General features: G+C 35.9%; 1 non-coding gene across 1 annotated transcript; it reads right to left on the minus strand.

Annotated features, from left to right (window-relative positions):
- Window positions 1–324: 324 nt before the first annotated feature.
- Window positions 325–431, minus strand: LOC124889086. The gene has a single exon (XR_007047703.1). It is a non-coding gene; the product is annotated as a small nucleolar RNA R71 (small nucleolar RNA).
- Between the last annotated feature and the right edge of the window lie 16984 nt (window positions 432–17415).

Here is a 17415-nt window from a genome sequence, read left to right on the forward strand (position 1 = left end):
TAGGCCTATTCATGAAGTACAATCCCACTTATGAACCATGCTAATAATTGCATTGTTTAGGGTATAGCTATTATGTTCTAGTGGAAAATTTGAAGGGTTCTCACATAAAGATCCACTGCAGCACATACAGATTTTCTTGGAAATCAGTGATACCTATATTTCTACTAGGGTATCTACTGATTATGTCAGACTAATGAACTTCCCTTTTTCTTTTATTAGGGAGTGAAGAGGCAGTTGTATGATGAACCACCAAAACCTATCACTTCCTGGGATGATCTGTCTCAAAAATTCCTTATGATATTCTTTCTATCAGGAAAGACAGCATGCTTGAGGAGCAATATTCTGAGTTTTAGGCAAAAAGAAGAAGAAAATCTTTACCAAGCATAGGAAAGACTTAAAGGTATGCTTAGAGATTTCCCTCACCACCATTAGTCTAATAATGTGCTGGTTTATACTTTCATAGAGGGTCCTGATCCCAACACCAAGATTCTCCTAAATTCAGCAGCAGGTGGGAAAACTCTTGAGAAGACTTGTGATTAATTATATACACTGTTGAATTAGATTTCATAAGGGAATACTGAGTGTTATGCTAACTCAAGGAGTGATCCTAAGAAAGCTCTAGGTGTGTTGGAGGTAGATCAGTTCATTGCTTTATTAGCTCAACTTGCTGTACTATAAAATTAGATAACTAATCAGTTCAATAGTATAAAGTTGGGGGTTACACAACTGACAACCACAACTAATGCGGTTTAACAAGCTAATGCATGGTGTAAGATTTGCGCAAGTAGTGAGCATCTAATGGATATTTCTATGGTTAATCTTGATTCTGCCAATTATATGGGGAATGCTAATCATCAAGGGCAATAGAACTATGGTAACACTTACAATCTGAATTGGGGGAATCATCCTAATTTCTTATGGGGTGGTACAAAACAACAATTGGTATAAAGGGCCAGTACAATAGAATCAACAACAATAAGCTTAGAGTAATTAGGCTATCACTTAAATGAGCAATATGGAAGAGTTTTTGAAATAAGTTATAGTTGCTCAAGCACAGTTGGCAGCAGATATGAAGAGTCAACAGTTGATTACAACGAATTTAGAGATGCAAATTAGTTAGATTGCAGGAGTGCAAAACATTAGACCTTAGGGAGGTCTACCTAGTGATAATGAGGTAAATAAAAAATAGGTAAATACAGTTACTACTTGGAGTAGTTTGTAGCCAGAGTTTGAACCTGATCAAGTAAATCCTAAGGCTACTGATGATGATACTAAAAATAATAAGGAAAAAATGGTTGAAGAAAAAGCTATAAGCGATGAAACCAATGTTGAGAAGAAGACTCTACCTCCACTTTCCCTCAAAAGGTTTCAGAAGCACAAAGAGGAGACTAGTTACAAGACTTTTTTAGAGCTTTTAAAGCAATTTCATGTCAATCTCCCTCTTCTTAATATTTTGCAGAGTGTTTTCAAGTATGCAAAGTATGTGAAAGACATAGTGGCAAACAAGAACTGTTTGATAGAATATGATATAGTAGACCTTACTAACAAGTGCACATCTAAGATTTAGAATAAATATCCCATAAAGATGAAAGATCTAGGTAGTTTTACTTTACAGATCACCATCGGACAAGCCATCAGTGCTTGGGGGTTATATGATTTAGGGGCAAGCATCAATATCATGTCCATATCTTGGTTCAAAAAGATGGGACTTAGAAGTCCTAAACCCACGACTATTATATTTTGGTAGGCCTGACAGAATTATTGAAGATGTATTGGTGTAAGTAGGTTCACTAATTTTCCCAGTATATTTTGTTATTCTTGATTTTGATACTGATCTGGCTATTCCATTTATTTTGGGATGTCCATTCTTAGTCATTGGGCAATTTCTTACTAATGTGACTGCAGGGAAGATGTCCATAAAAGCTTATGATAGGGTCAAGGTTTTCAATATGTACAAGTAAATGAATTTTCCTATTATATATGAAGAATTATCTGCTATATATGAGACCTTGAGTCTGAGCTCCACCTTCTATTATCTAATGAACAACTTGAGCGAGCTTTAATGGGGTATGATCTCTATGGTGATGTTGGGGCACTTGAAATGGTGAAAATTATGGATTTGTCATTGATTAATACTAGAGTGAATAAGGTTAAGCCAATAAATAGATCAATTGGACCATCTCCTAAAGCATCTATTGAGGAAACACCAAAACTAAAGCTTACGACTCTTCCTTCTCATCTAAAATATGCTTTTCTTGGAGAGGATAATACTTTGCTTATGATGTTTTCTATTGGTTTTTCTAATGTTTAGTTGAGTGAGACATTGTCAGTATTGAAAACAAGGAAGAAACTAATCGGATGGCAGATGCCGAACATCACAGGAATTAATTCTACTTTCTGTATGCACAAAATATACATGGAAGAGAGATATAAAGTGTGGAACACCAATGAAGATTGAATCCTGTGATAAAAAAGTGGATAGAAAAGAAGTCATTAAGTGGCTTGATGCTGGGTTGTCTTCCCATATCTGGCAACAAATGGGTCAACCTTGTACATTGTGTCCCAAAGAATGGTAGGATGAATGTTGTTATAAGCAAAGATAATGCGCTGATTCTAACTCACATAGTTACTGGGTGGAGAATCTACATAGATTATAAAAGATGAATGATTCCATAAGGAAGGATCATTATCCTATTCTATTTATTAGTCAGATGTTGGACAGATTGGCCAGAAGACTACTATTGCTTTCTTGAAGGGTATTCATGGTATAACCATATTATCATAGTACTTAAGGACCAGGAGAAGGCCACCTTCACTTGCCCTTATGGTACTTATGCATTCAGAAGAATGCCCTTTGGACTTTGTAATACACCAACAACTTTCCAGATATGCATGATGGCTATCTTCTATGACATGGTGAAAGATTTTGTTGAGGTATTTATGGATGATTTTTTCATTTTTGGTAATTTGTTTGACATGTTTTTATAGAACTTAGATAAGGTACATACCCGCTGTGAAGAAACCAACCTTGTATTAAACTGGGAGTAGTGCCACTTTTTGGTCAAGAAGGGTATTGTCTTTGGTCATAAGGTGTCACAAAGAGGACTTGAGGTAGATAGATACAAGGTAGAGGTCGCTGAAAAGCTTCCATATTTGGTGTCAGTTAAAGGGGTGAGAAACTTTTTTAGGCACGCACGATTTTACAGATAATTTATCAAAGACTTTTCAAAGTTAGCAGGTCCAATTGCAAGTTGTTATAAAAAGAGGCCAAGTTTGATTTTGGGCCTGATCTTCAGAAAATATTTGATTCTCTAAAGAAGAAATTAATGGAGGCACTAATTCTAATCCCTCTTGATTGGGCATTACCATTCAAGTTGATGTACGATGTGAATAATGTAGTTGTTGAAGCATTATTAGGGCAACACAAAGATAAGGTATTTTGATCTATCTATTATGAAAGCAATCTTAGATATATCCTAGGTGAATTATATAGTCACAGATAAGAAAATACTAGCCCTTGTATATGCATTTGATAAATTCAGATCATACTTGATGGGAATAAAGGTTATTGTTTATATTGACCATGCAACCATCTGGTATTTATTAAACAAGAAGGATAAGAAGCTAAGGTTGATTAGGTATATTTTTCTTCTCCAAGAGTTTAATCTAGAAGTTTGTGATAGAAAAGAAGCTGAAAATCAAGTGGCGGATCATCTTTTGAGACTTGAGAGTCATGATCATGTAGTGGATGATGCACTTTGTATTCGAAAAGAGTTTCTAGATGAGCAACTTTTGGCAGTGGATGTAGCTGATGTTCCATGGTATGTTGACATAGTAAACTTATTAGTAGCTGGTGTCTATCCTTTAAAGACGAGTAGTACCCAAAAAAGAAAGCTGTTACATGATTCTTGTGTATATGTATGGGATGCTCCATTTCTTTTTAAATAGGGTGCTGATCAAATAATGAGAAGATGTGTTTCAGGAGCTGAATCAAAAAATATACTTGAAAGTTGTCATTCAGTGCCTTATGGAGGTCATTATAGTGGAGAGAGGACAACTCAAAAGGTATTACAGTCTGGTTGTTTCTGGCCTACACTATTTAAAGATGTTGTGAATTGTATTTGTAGTTATGACCAGTGCCAGAGAATTGACACAATATCAAGGCATCATGAAATGCCCTTGAATAATATTCTAGAAGTGGAGATCTTTGATGTGTGGGGAATAGACTTTATGGGGCCATTCTCAATATCTCATGGAAATTTGTACATCCTGGTGGCTTTTAAGTATGTGTCTAAATGGGTGGAAGCTAATGCTCTCCCCACAAATGATGCAAGAGTTGTGGATGTGTGGTTTAAAATTTTTTTAGCTAAATATAGTGTTAGGCACAAGGTGGCCACAACGTATAATCCATAAAAAAGTTGCCAAGTAGAGGTGTTTAATCATGAGATAAAGCAGATATTGTAGAAGACATTTCATGAACAACATAAGGATTGGTGGAAGAAGCTGGATGATGAACTATAGGGGTATAGGACAGCCTATAAAATACCCATTGGGAACTCTCCTTATCTCTTGGTATATGGAAAATCTTTCCACTTGCTTGTAAAGCTTGAGCATTAAGCTTATTGGGCAGTGAAGAAATTAAATCTTGATATGAAGGCTTCTGGAGAGAACAGATTGTTACAACTAAATAAGATTGATTAGTTCCACTTACATGCTTATAATAATGCAAGGTTGTATAACTAAAAGCCCAAAAGATGGCGTGAGAGGCATATTTTGAATCAAGTTTTTGAGCCTGGACAACTTGTGTTGCTATTCAATTCTAGATTGAGGTTGTTTTCGGGTAAGCTGAGGTCCAAGTGGTTTGGTCCGTTTAAAGTAGTGACAATAACTTCTCATGGAGAATTTGAACTATGGAATAAGGATAAGAGTAAAAAATTCATAGTGAATGGACAAGGAGTGAAGCATTATTGGGTAGATCATGGGGATCAACACAATACGTTCATCACCTTTGTAGATGAATAAAGTTAAGTTGGGTCATGCCACAATATTAACTAAGGTGCTATGTGGGAGGCAACTTTATTTCACGGTTGTTGAAAAAAGAAATATATAGAAAACAAATTAAAAATACAAAAAGATATGTCGTGCCATAACCCAAACTAAGGCGCTGAGTGGGGGGCAACCCATTTTTTCTTATGCTATTTTTTTTTGTTTAGCGTTCCAGAATGAGAAACTTTGTGGAATGAGGGAAAATGAGAAAAAAGTGATACTGTGTCAAAGGAAAACTTTTGGGTAACTAAAATACACACTACAGAGAGGTACAGGGTGAAAAAGAAAAGGTGGAATGAAATATTCCCACAAAATGCAAAAATTATTAGCGAAGAATGCAATTTCCAGTAGCTCTACACGATGAGCCCATGATGTGAGGCCCATTACCGTGAATTATGTAACGTAGCACGAGGCCCATTCCTATGAAATAAGTAATGCGGCCCAGAGGCTAGCCCACGTGCTATGCCCTGCTATGTGGACCCACCCCCAAACTATGTTAAAAACCTAAAAACTGGTCCCTTTATTCCTCCTTCTCTTTAAATACTCCATTATTTCCCCCCTTCCCTTCTCCTATAGGAACCCTAGATGCACCGTCCCCTATCCCCTAATCTATATTCTCTCTTCTACTTTGGGTTATTTTCTATCAAACAATAAGAAAATTTTCACTCATTTTCTTCAATAACTAAGGTAAGTTCTTATATTCTTATTCCTTTGATTTACTTGAGTGCAAGAAATGAATTGATTTTAGGCATAATTGAAGTATACAATTGCTTTGCTTGATACTTAGTGAGATATTTTGAGTTCATAGACAATGTTTGTGCTATAAAATTTTTATGATTCTATATGTGATTTACTCGTTCCATTGGTGTGGAAATATATTAATGTCATGAGTTGTTAGTGGAATATAGCACATTTGGTAGCTTTCATAATGGAAAAATATGTAGTGAAGGCGTGAGCTAAGTAGTGGCAGTTAATATAGCATGTGGGATATATATTGTTGACAAGGGAATTTTAAGTACCTTGGGGTAGTTAAGTTATAATACCATGAGAGTAACTAAATGTGGGGTGGTTTGTAAATCTCCACACACTTAATGGTTGCAACAAATAGTGATATGTGCACCATTGGTTTGAATTTATGCTTGAAATTGTGAATGCACTTGTGTAAACGTATTAAATTGGAATATATATGAGTATATGTTGGTGTGGTCCTATTGAAACAATGAAATATGTACACTTAAAGGTTTTTTGATGAAGTTATTCGGATTATCAATGCCATAAGATTGAATGATAGTTTGAATTAATGATTGCTTGATATCTGAGAAGTTGTGCTTATGCAAAATATATACTGAATAAGGAAAGTCTTAGTACCCTAGTTTTTATACTTATGCACCTGTGCTAGTAACTAAGTGTGCGATGTCTTCAACACTTTCTCACACTTAGTGTTTGCTAGTTCAAAATAGGTGCATTGTGTAATGTGTTTTCTAAATGTTGTGATTAATAGGTGATATTTCTAGTCATCAACAAAAAGGTAAGAGCTTGGCTGGACCTTCTGAGCCAGCACGCGAAAGGAATAGCCAAACTGGTTGTGTGCCTTAACCTCTGCCAATCCCACATGGGCTAGCTAAGAGGTACGATACTAGATGGGTTGTAGAGGCCAAAACTAAGTGGTATGCAAAGTACAATGAGTCTAAATATTTTGTAGATCAATTCATTGATTGAGCCATCTTGTTGAGAGAGTTACCCAGTAAAGTGCACTAAAAAGAGGACTTCTTATTTGAGAAACCCTATGAGTGCAACATAAGCCTTGTTAGGTAGTTTATGCAAATTAGGACCCATGAGAGAGGGACTCAGAGGTCAAGATATAAGGCTAGGTGGTCACTTTCACTGCTCATTGTTTGAATATCGTTCTAGGTACACCTGAGGTAGATGTTGAGCCTCTAAAATAGATGAACATCAAACTGCCTTATACATACATTCACCCTTTATTATGTGGGAGCTACTTTACAGCCAGGTGGATAAATCATAAAGACAGTGGCATTCACCTTATATTCCCCTACAGTAAGATAAACAGTGAGGCCCATATGTGGGCAAAGATTATCTACGCTTGTCTCATTCATGGGACCTATATGACTGAGGTGACACGTGATAGGATATGTCTTATTTATGCATTAACTTGTGATGATATTGATGCGAATATAGGTGCTGTTATCTTTTTAGCTGTGAGCAAGGCAAGGTTCCAGGGGGCGCAGGTATGGCTTTGGTTGATTACTGATGTAGTTTTTAAGGTATCTTGTTGTAGAAGAGCAGAACCTTAATTATAGGCCTGTAGTGGACACTTGTCCTATAAATATATCCCATACTATGGGGGTCACTAAGACTCATGGTTCAATATTGACTATGCTCGAGCATCAGGCTCAGCATGACGAGATCATAGCCTAGATGTATTGGTCATAGCAGCTGTAGTTGAGGATAGAGGGATGACCAACTACACCATAGGATATTTGACATATTGAGCTTGACTGTCCTCTTAGTCTTCATGCTAGGACCATGCTACTAATTGGCCCAGACTTTATAAAGCTGGAAGACAATGATATGCCCTCTAACGAGGAGCATCAGTTACATGATTCATATTTGGAGTCAGATGAAGAAGATGATGACGATGACCCAAACTTAGGAGCTAAGGCGTATGGTCCAGATTTTGATGCTGACATGGAGTATATGTGACTAGGGAGTTGCTCCCCACCTTATCTTTGGTTTGTTTGCAATTACTGAGACAGTGCTTCATTTTAAGTGTGGGGTGGTGGAATCTCATTCCTTGTACTCTTATTATTTTATTTTTCTGGATATTTTATTCTATTGGATGTTTTTCTTTTTGTGTGTTGACATTCATTCATTCTAGCTATTCGGAACTATGCAGTTTGTAACAGTTAGTATTGATAAGATTTACTTAATAGTAGTTTGCTTATTAGTTTTGTTACTTAGTAGTTACTGTTGTTTAAAATTAGGAGTCAAATTTTTGTTTTTTCCGTCAAGGTAATTCTTAATAAGTCGGCATAGATAGGTGCCATCCCCTTTGATAGATCGATGACGACCATCTTAAGGGGAGTTAGTCGTAGAAAATAAAGAAGTGAAAAGAACCGAATCACAACTTTAAGGAGAAATACTTTGTGTTTGTACATTTGGTTGATTGACTTGGAATATACTTGTTTTGAAATAAAAGCATATCATAAATTAGAAAGGGAGCTAGTTTTAGACACTTAATCTCAGTAGATGTAATTTTTTGGTTTGTTGGCTTAAATTTAAATTTGACAAGTGGGAGATCAGAAACCAATAGGGATCCGACTTAAATCTAGCATGCACCAAGAGTGAGAGAGGTGTTTATTTATTCAACATACATAGTGATGTCTAGAACTTTCTTAGTGTGTTTACGAAGCTAAATAAATGATGTTGGGTATAGAAAATGATGTAGGCATTATTGTTGATAGTTAAGTTTTTAGACCTTGTTTACCTACCCTTGTGCATACTCCTAGTTTTCTCCGTTGAGCTTATAGATTAATTTCTTTAGTAGCCTCAAAAGTAGCCTATTCTCCTTTTGTTCTTTTATCGTAATTTAATCCAAAAACTACTAAGCACTTTAGTAGAAATTATTAGAGTAAGGAGTATAACTTTGAATAAGGATTATGGTAAAATTGAAGCCCTTAAGAGATTGCTATTGAGATAGGAAGTTGATATCTGTGGTAGTTGAGAGTATGGAATAAATAAAAGAAAAGGAAGAAAAAATGTTGAAAGAAGAAAAAAAATGGTGAATAAATGACACTCCCATAATAGTGCATGTAACAAGTTTACAAAGATAGGGCTAACGCAGGATAAGAAGGGAATACTATGAGGAAATAATTTTGTTGTTAATCTGATCATTTAAATGTTTATGTGAGGTACTAAAGCTTTTAGGGAGACTAGCCACTATTTCCCAAATAGTTCCTACCTGTCCCTTAGTCTACATTACAACCATGAAAGACCTTAATGATCTTTTATCCCAACATTTGACTATTAGTGGAGTAGTACACTAAGGTCAAGCCTATGGTTCATTGACTATCATGTATGAATTCTTTGATGAGAGTGAGCGATTTATTTTTGATATTTCTATTCTGTTGTATATTGTAAGATTATGGAGTAAATGTGTGCAACTTTCTTGTTGTGAGGGTGCATGTGGATGATAGTTCGGTGACTTATAATATTTTTGATCAAGTAACTAGATTGAGTTTTCCAACAAATTGGAAGTTCACTTCGGAGGTAAGGATGTTTAAATAGAATAATCCCATATTTGGAGAAGTGAATTGACATGTTTTAGCTAAAATTCATTATTTGGTTTATAAGTGCCCAACACAAGTATTTTTCCTAGGTTGTGATGTTAATCTTAGTTAGGTATAGTGTTTCTTGAGGTTCTTAAGAGGCACGGTGAAAACTGAGCAAAAATTGGGTAAAGGGGGTAATTTTTACTTGCACCAGGTTACTAGGTACATAAATCATAAATCGGCCTCTCAAGGTGCACCAAATTTTTTTAAGTTCAATCAGACTTCGATGGCGTGCTTAGGATTTGTTTAGAGTCTAATATATGCAAACGAATCGGGTAACCACACTAAATTTGATGCTCCAGACACAATAGTGATATGATAATTTTGAAATATGTCATTTTCACCAAGTTGACCCCCAAAACCCAAAATCACAATTATTCCAAATCGAGGGTCGAATGAGATTTAAAATTCACAAAACCACACAAAATATGTTTCCTTCCTCAAATTGACATTTTGGATTTGCTGGCCCAGTCCGTTCAACTATCCATCGCACGGATCAAAAGATAACCATAGAAGTCTAAAATAAGGCTCTCGAAGCCACCAAAACCACAATAGCAAACAAAAGACACCAAAATACATCAAAAATCATGCCACTAACCTCCACACCCTAGAAATACCATAATGCAACTAGGCGTGGCATAAATCAGTCAAACCATATAGGAATATATATTTCACATATTTTATCAAATTTATGGGTCGTTATAATTGGTTAGATATTGGGAATTATTATTTTGGTTGTTTGTGAGCATTACATCCTTATATAATATTCATTCGTGAAACATTGGTTCCACTATGGACATACTGGGTTTTTCTGACAAAAAATGTTACATCTTTAAAAACCTTCTACCGATGATGTGCTGGAGAGAAATTATGGATATTGGTATTAGATATTTGTTGTATATGGGTTGATGAAACCCCATGGGTCCTACCTAGAAGCACAACTTGGTAGGTTTATATGGAGGTTGTGCAATGACCTCGTACATCATATCATTCATCATCATCTTCATTACATTCTATATATCATTGTATTTTTATTCTTGACTATATATCTATCTGTTGGTTCTATCTTCTTATAATTTTATATGGTGTATGTGAATATTTTTTCTTCTTTCCCCTACCTTTATTTTTTATATGTGTATATAGTTATTAGAGTCGGTGTAGGCTACCATTTGGGATATTTTTTTATTACAAGTGGCGAGCCTATTGTTTGTGTTTATATGCTTTATTTTATAATTTATTTAATCGGCCTATAATACCTAATGAGTACAAGTGGACTGTACTCATCCCTAATGCGCTTTTTTAGTGTTGATCCAAGTATGAGTGCGCCACATGCATAGCTAATTTAGGCAATATTTGGAGTATATTCAAGCTAGAAGACGTCCTATGCTTCAGAAGTTGGCCTACTACCTCTTATTTTATATTTCATGTCTTATTTAGTAATCTTAGACAAATTTTTATCTTTTTTGTACTATTGTTGTATCATTGACATTTAATATATATTTAGTAGTTCTTATATTATGATAGCATATCATGGGATTTAGTTTGGTATCTTTGATTATATTCTTACTACTATCTTGTTTTTCTGCTTTGTCTTCACTTTAGAAGCCTTCCTTGGGTTTTTAGTATTGATTTCATTTTGTATATCAGCTTGGGTGATAGACTTACTTGTCAAGGCTTGCCGCGAGAAGTGCCATCATGACCCTTCGTTTTTGGGTCGTGACAAATTCATAGTTGACTAGCTAGGTTTCCATTGCTCTCATTAGTGTAAGGATAGGGTGTCTAATAGAGTCATGCAAATTGATATATATATGTCCATATCTATCTTCAAGAGACTATAAGATAGCTTAGTTAGCTGCTTTATTTTATTAGTTATCATATAAATTCTTTCATATCTTATGTTTTAAGTCATATTTCACTCTTTTCTTTATAGATGGTGAGGACTAAATCCAGTAAAGTTAGAGATATAGATCTATTATCTGTAAAAAGAGCCCAATCTAGAGGGTGAGTTGTGAGTTATAGTCAGTCTTGAGATGGAGGATGGGCATAGGGATCTTCCCCATCCATAGATAGCACTAGGGGACCCTCCCTTGAGTCTCAGTTTGAGTATGTCAGAGTTATGGGGCCTACTTCGGTCCCACAGAGTTCTTCTACCCCAATCTTACATTGTTAACCCATTTAAAGGGTGCTCTTATGAGTGTGCCTAGTGTTCCTCCAACTCTGATTATGGTACCTTTATCTATGCTAGAGTTTACTTTTGGTGTTCCTTCCTTCCTGAGAGTAGATCCTCCTATTATACCGACATCTGCTTATGGTACTTCACAGACTCCAAATATTGTTCCTCCTTCAGTGCCTATACTTGAGTATGATATTTTGAGATCTGGAGTTGAGCATTCTTCTATGTTGCCTCCTCAAATAGGTTGTCAGCCCACGAAATATACTATACCTCTTATTATTGCAAGTACAGTCATGTCTTTTAAGGATCAGAAGAGGTTTGAGATATTCACTCATTTGGGTCCTCCTAGATTCAGTGGTGTTGTAAGAAAGGATGCCTATAAGTTCTTAATGGACTATCGTGAGAATTTTCATAACCTTGGTTTGCTTGAGTTTCATGGGGTTGCATACATTACTTACTAATAAAGATATGTATCTAGGGATTAGTGGAGGTTACTTGTTAGTTGTTGACCTCTTGCTTTGCTAGACATGACTTGAGATCTGTTTACTAAGGCCTTTTTGTGTATGTTTGTGTCATTCAGTCTAAGGTGCATTTTCATTTTTTTTAATAGATATTCTTATACCAGTATATCTATTGGGTCTAAGAAAATTTAGAAATTTCTAAAAAGGTTGGATGTTTCTTTTCAAATAGCTATCACTTAGATGGTAGTAAATGGAGCATCATTTAAGAGTATAGTGGATCATGCTAATATGATTGAGTCTATTCTTTGTGCTTCTCAAGGAGGCGCCGTCAGGGCAAGTTCAAAGGTCATACTTTTTGAGTAAGATATGCTAGAGGCTTCTATGAGTATCATGGTAGACTAGTGTAGGAAGACTTGCAGTGTTTAGTTAGTTGTTTTTTCATTCAGTAGCTTTGGGTGGTCGTCCTGGCTTAGCCGTACCTCCTATTATTGAGTCAGGCTACAAGGTTTGCTTTGTCTATGATGAGGCTGGCCATGTGGTCAAGGACTATCCTCGCTATGTTTTTAGAGCTACTTATATATTGCCTATAAAAGGTAGAGGTTCTAGGGGTGTGAGAGGCAGAGGTAGTGGTGATCGTAATGGTGTTTGCAGACTACCCAATCAGGTAGTAGATGTGGTCAATGCTATGCTATACCTACTAGGCCAAAGGTAACTGCCTCTAATACTGTCATCACAGTTATCCCCTATTTAATTTAGATCTATATCTTTGTTATTTGATCTAGGATTGAATTTCTTTTATGTGTCTGTATATTTTGCTCTGGGTTTTGATTCTGCTTGTGAATCTCTTGATGTGCCTATCCATGTAACTTCCCATATAGGATATTCTTTAGTGGTGGATCGGGTGTACCGATTTTCTGTTGTGACTTTTACTGGGTGTGAGACTTGGGTAGATCTGATTGTCCTTATATGGTAGATTTTTATGTCATCTTGGGTATGGATTATTTAGCTCCTTATCATATTGTCCTAGATTTTTATGCTAAGCACATCACTTTAGCTTCACTAGGTGTGCTATGGATAGCTTGGAAGGATGTGTTTCACTTGGGTACCAAGAGAGTTATATCTTTCATTCAGGCTCGTTGCTTGGTAGAGAAGGGATATTTGTCTTATTTGGCACATACTCATGATACTAATATTATTTTTCCTCCTTCTTTTGATTTTGTTTGTACTGTCTGTGAGTACATAGATGTTTGCCTTACGGATTTTCTTGGTATGCATATGAATTATGATATTAACTTTTCTATTAATATTAAGTCGAGAACAAAGCCTATTTCTATTCCTCCTTATAGTATGGCCCAAAAGAGTTAAAGGAATTGAAAGATCAACTGCAAAAGTTATGAGCTAAGTGATTTATCCAACCTAGTGTATCACCTTGGGATGTGCCTATCTTGTTTGTGAAGAAAAAAGATAGGTCTATGCATATGTCTAATTATTAGCAATAGTTAAATAAGGTGACTATTAAAAAATGAGTATCCTCTTCCTCGTATTGATGATTTATTCAATCAGCTTCAGGGTACTTTTGTGTTTTCATTGTTTGAATTGAGGTCGGGTATCATGAGTTAAGTTTTAGATCTTCAAATATCCCAAAGATAACTTTTCATACTCGATACAATTTACTATGAGTTGTCATGTCCTTCGGGTTGACCAATTCCCCAGGCGCATTCATGGTGTTGATGAACAGGTATTTTGACCGTATCTCAACTCTTTTGTTATTATGTTTATAGATGATATTTTAGTTTATTCTAGGAGTAAGGCTGATCATGAGGAGCATTTGCAGATTGTGCTTCATAGATTGAGGGATAAAAAGTTGTATGTTAAGGTCTCTAATTGTGAGTTTTTATTGGAGTCCATTTCTTTCTTGGGTCATTAGTGACCAAGGATGGAATTATGGTTGATCCAACTAATATTATAATGGTTTGTTATTGGGATAGTCTTACTTTTTCTGCCGAGATTCAGATGTTTTTGGGTTTAGCAGGTTTCTATCAGTGCTTTGTTAAGGGTTTTTGATCGATTGCAGCCCCATTAACCAAGTTGACACAGAAGAAGATTTTATTTCAATGGTCCGATGCTTATGAGGAAAGCTTTCAAAAGCTGAAGAATTTATTGTTTTCCACTCCTATCTTAACCATGCCCAAGGAGGGTATGGGTTTTACCGTCTTCTATGAAGCCCAATGAGAGAAATTGCCCTACCCATGATTTTGAGTTATGCACAATATTTTACTTCAAATTTGTAGAGACACTAATTGTATGGAGTCCTTTGTGAGAGTTTTAGGATCATCGTAGCCTTTAGTGATTCTTTACCTAGTGAGATCTTAATATAAGGCAGTGTCATTGGCTCAAGTTTGTTAAGGATTATGATTTGACTATATTTTATCATTCAGGAAAGGATAATATAATTGTGGATGCCTTAAGATGAAAGTTGACTAGCTGGGTTGTTGGCACATCTTTTGACCAAGGAGAGGACTTTGGCCTTAGAGGTTCAATATTTGGCTAACCAGATAGTTGAGCTTGATGTTTCGATACCTGGGTGTGGTTTGGTATTTGTAGAGGATAGGTCTTCCTTGATGGAGCAAATTTTGGCTCATTAATTTGATGATGCTTGGTTGAGAGTTATTCGGGATAAAATGGTCTCTTAAGTATTGGCGGCTGAGTTTTTATGCCAGGAGTGACTAAGATATATTGTGATTTGAGATATCATTACTGGTGGGTGGTATGAGAAAGGATATAGCATATTAGTAGCTTATTGCCTATGTTTCCAGTAGGTGAAGGCCTAGAATTTGAGACCTGGTGGTTTGTTTCAAAAGTTACCCATTTCTGAGTGGAAATAGGAATGGATCACTATGGACATTGTGAATGGGTTGCCTCGTACTTCTTATGGTTCTGACAATATTTGGGTTATCCTGGATCTATTGACTAAATTTGCTCATTTTATTTTTGTTTAGGTTTCCTTTGGTGCTAAGAGGTTGGCTTGTATCTATATTCATGAGATAGTTTGTATTCATGGTGTATAGTGTCGACCATTCTAGATCAAGCTTCAGTGTTCACATCTTACTTTTGGAAGACTTTTTTGCAGGAGTTGGGTACCCGAGTTGATCTTAGTATGATATTTCATCCCTAAACTGACGGTCAGTCAAAGTAAACTATTCAGGTTTTGAAGGATATGCTCAGCTCTTATGTTATTAACTTTGAAGGTTAGTATGGGCAATATTTAGCTTTGGTGGGGTTTGCATATAATAATAGCTAGAGTTCCTGTATTGAGATGGTTCCTTAAGAGGCTTTGTATGGTAGGTGTTGTCACTCTTTAGTTGGTTGGTTTAAAGTTTCTAAGATTAGACCTCGAGGTATGGATCTGCTTTGTGAGTCATTAGATAGATTTTAGGTCATTCAGGATACGCTTCAAGTGGTTTAGAGTAGACATAAATGCTATGTAAACTTTAGACATTGTGCCTTGAGATTCAGTGTTGGTGATTGTGCCTTTCTTTATTTTTTGTCCATGAAGGGCGTGATAAGATTTGGAAAGAGACGCAAGCTTATCCCCAAGTATATTGGAGCTTTTAAGATCCTTGGATTATTGGGGATGTGGCTTATGAGTTAGCATTAACCCTAGATTTAGCAGCTGTTCATTTATTTTTTCATATTTCTATGCATCAAGGTTACATTCCAGATAAGTCTCATGCCTTTTGTTGGGATTCAGTTCAGGAAGATAAGTGATTGCCTTTGGCTAAGAAGCCGATCTCTATTTTTTCTAGGGATGTTTGACGCTTGTGTTTTAGAGATACTCTAGTGGTTAAGGTCCAGTGTAGATATTGACTTATATATGAGCCTATTTGGGAGGTAGAGTCTAACATGTATGGTACTTATCCTAGTTTTTCAGTTATTTAGGTATTTCTATTATTCTTAGTGATGGATTGAAGAAAATATTTATTTGTGTAATTTGACTATTTTACCCCTCATATGGTTGCATTATGGTGTTTCTAGGCTATAGGGATGATTGGCACAGTTTCTAATGCATTCTGGTGTGATTTATGTGACATTGTGATTTTTTATGGTCTAAAAGGATTATTAATTAAGTTTTGTCAACATCTTTTAATCTGTGTATCGGATGGCTGAATGGACTGTGCCAATAGATCTGGAAAGTTAATTTTAGGATGGTAACATGGTTGGTGTGGTTTTATGACTTTTGTATCTCATTTTGACTCTCTATTTGGAAAGATCTATAAATAGACATCGAGGGTCAATTCTATGAAAACAACATTTTTAAAAAAATCTAATATCTTGATAGTCTGGAGCATCAAATTTAATAGGATATGATATTTCATTTGCATTCTCGAGATCCCAAATAAATCTCGAGAGGTCAGCGGAGACTTGGAATTTTCCATGTCTCCACAGCTGGTGCAGCCTTTAAAGAGCCACTTTGGTCTCTTTAACGGTAGGCGCTAAAGCACCACTTGGCCATTTAAGCGGCCTGCTCCAGCTGGACAAGGACACTTTAGCGGTGCCCTGTCCACTTTAGTGGTAGGTACTAAACCGGCCCTTGTCCGCTTTAGCAAACTGGCACACATTGGAAGCGGTACTTGATCGCTTTAGTGGCACCTAGTATCCATATATATAATTTTTTTCTTGATTTCTTTCACCATATTTAAGAGGTGGAGCTTGGTGTTCAAGGTTTAGGGCATTTTCTTCCATTTTAAAGCTTGGGTAAGTTTCAAATCCCTATTTCAATTGTTTTCCATCAATTTTTATTATTTAAATCTTGTTTAAACTTGGATTTAAAGGTGGAATTTGGAGATTTTGGCCCAGAAGTCCCAAATTAGCATTTCTTCAATTCATACCGCAATTTTATCTCGTCTTCAGTTGGGCTTTATCCTATGAATTCCTTTAATCTTGTAAAATATTTTTTGGACTAAAATTCCAATTTTACCCTTTTTTTGAAAACCCATTTTGGGGGTTCATTTTGTTCCCGATTTTAAAGTGGGCAACATAAGTATCATTGGCTCTCTTTTGATGCATAGATTTTATTTTGTGCATTTTAGCTAACTTTAGGTTCATGCGTGAGCTGAAAGGTTGGTGTTAAAGGCTTAATATATTTATTTTGTACATCTGAGGTAGGTTATGGCTTATCTTTCTTTAGAAAGGGTTGGGTAGTTATTAATAATGTAAAATCATGCTATGAGTACGGTGTTGTATCATGGAAAATATGATTGGGTGATTTATGTGCCCATAAGACGCCTTTTGTGGATAATATTTGGTGATTTTGAGACATTATTTTCTATGTAGGGTCTTGTGGGGTCTTGTATGATGTTGTTTTCATGGTATTAACATATGT

This window comes from Capsicum annuum, chromosome 11 (assembly GCF_002878395.1).
Source record: "Capsicum annuum cultivar UCD-10X-F1 chromosome 11, UCD10Xv1.1, whole genome shotgun sequence".
NCBI lineage: Eukaryota > Viridiplantae > Streptophyta > Magnoliopsida > Solanales > Solanaceae > Capsicum > Capsicum annuum.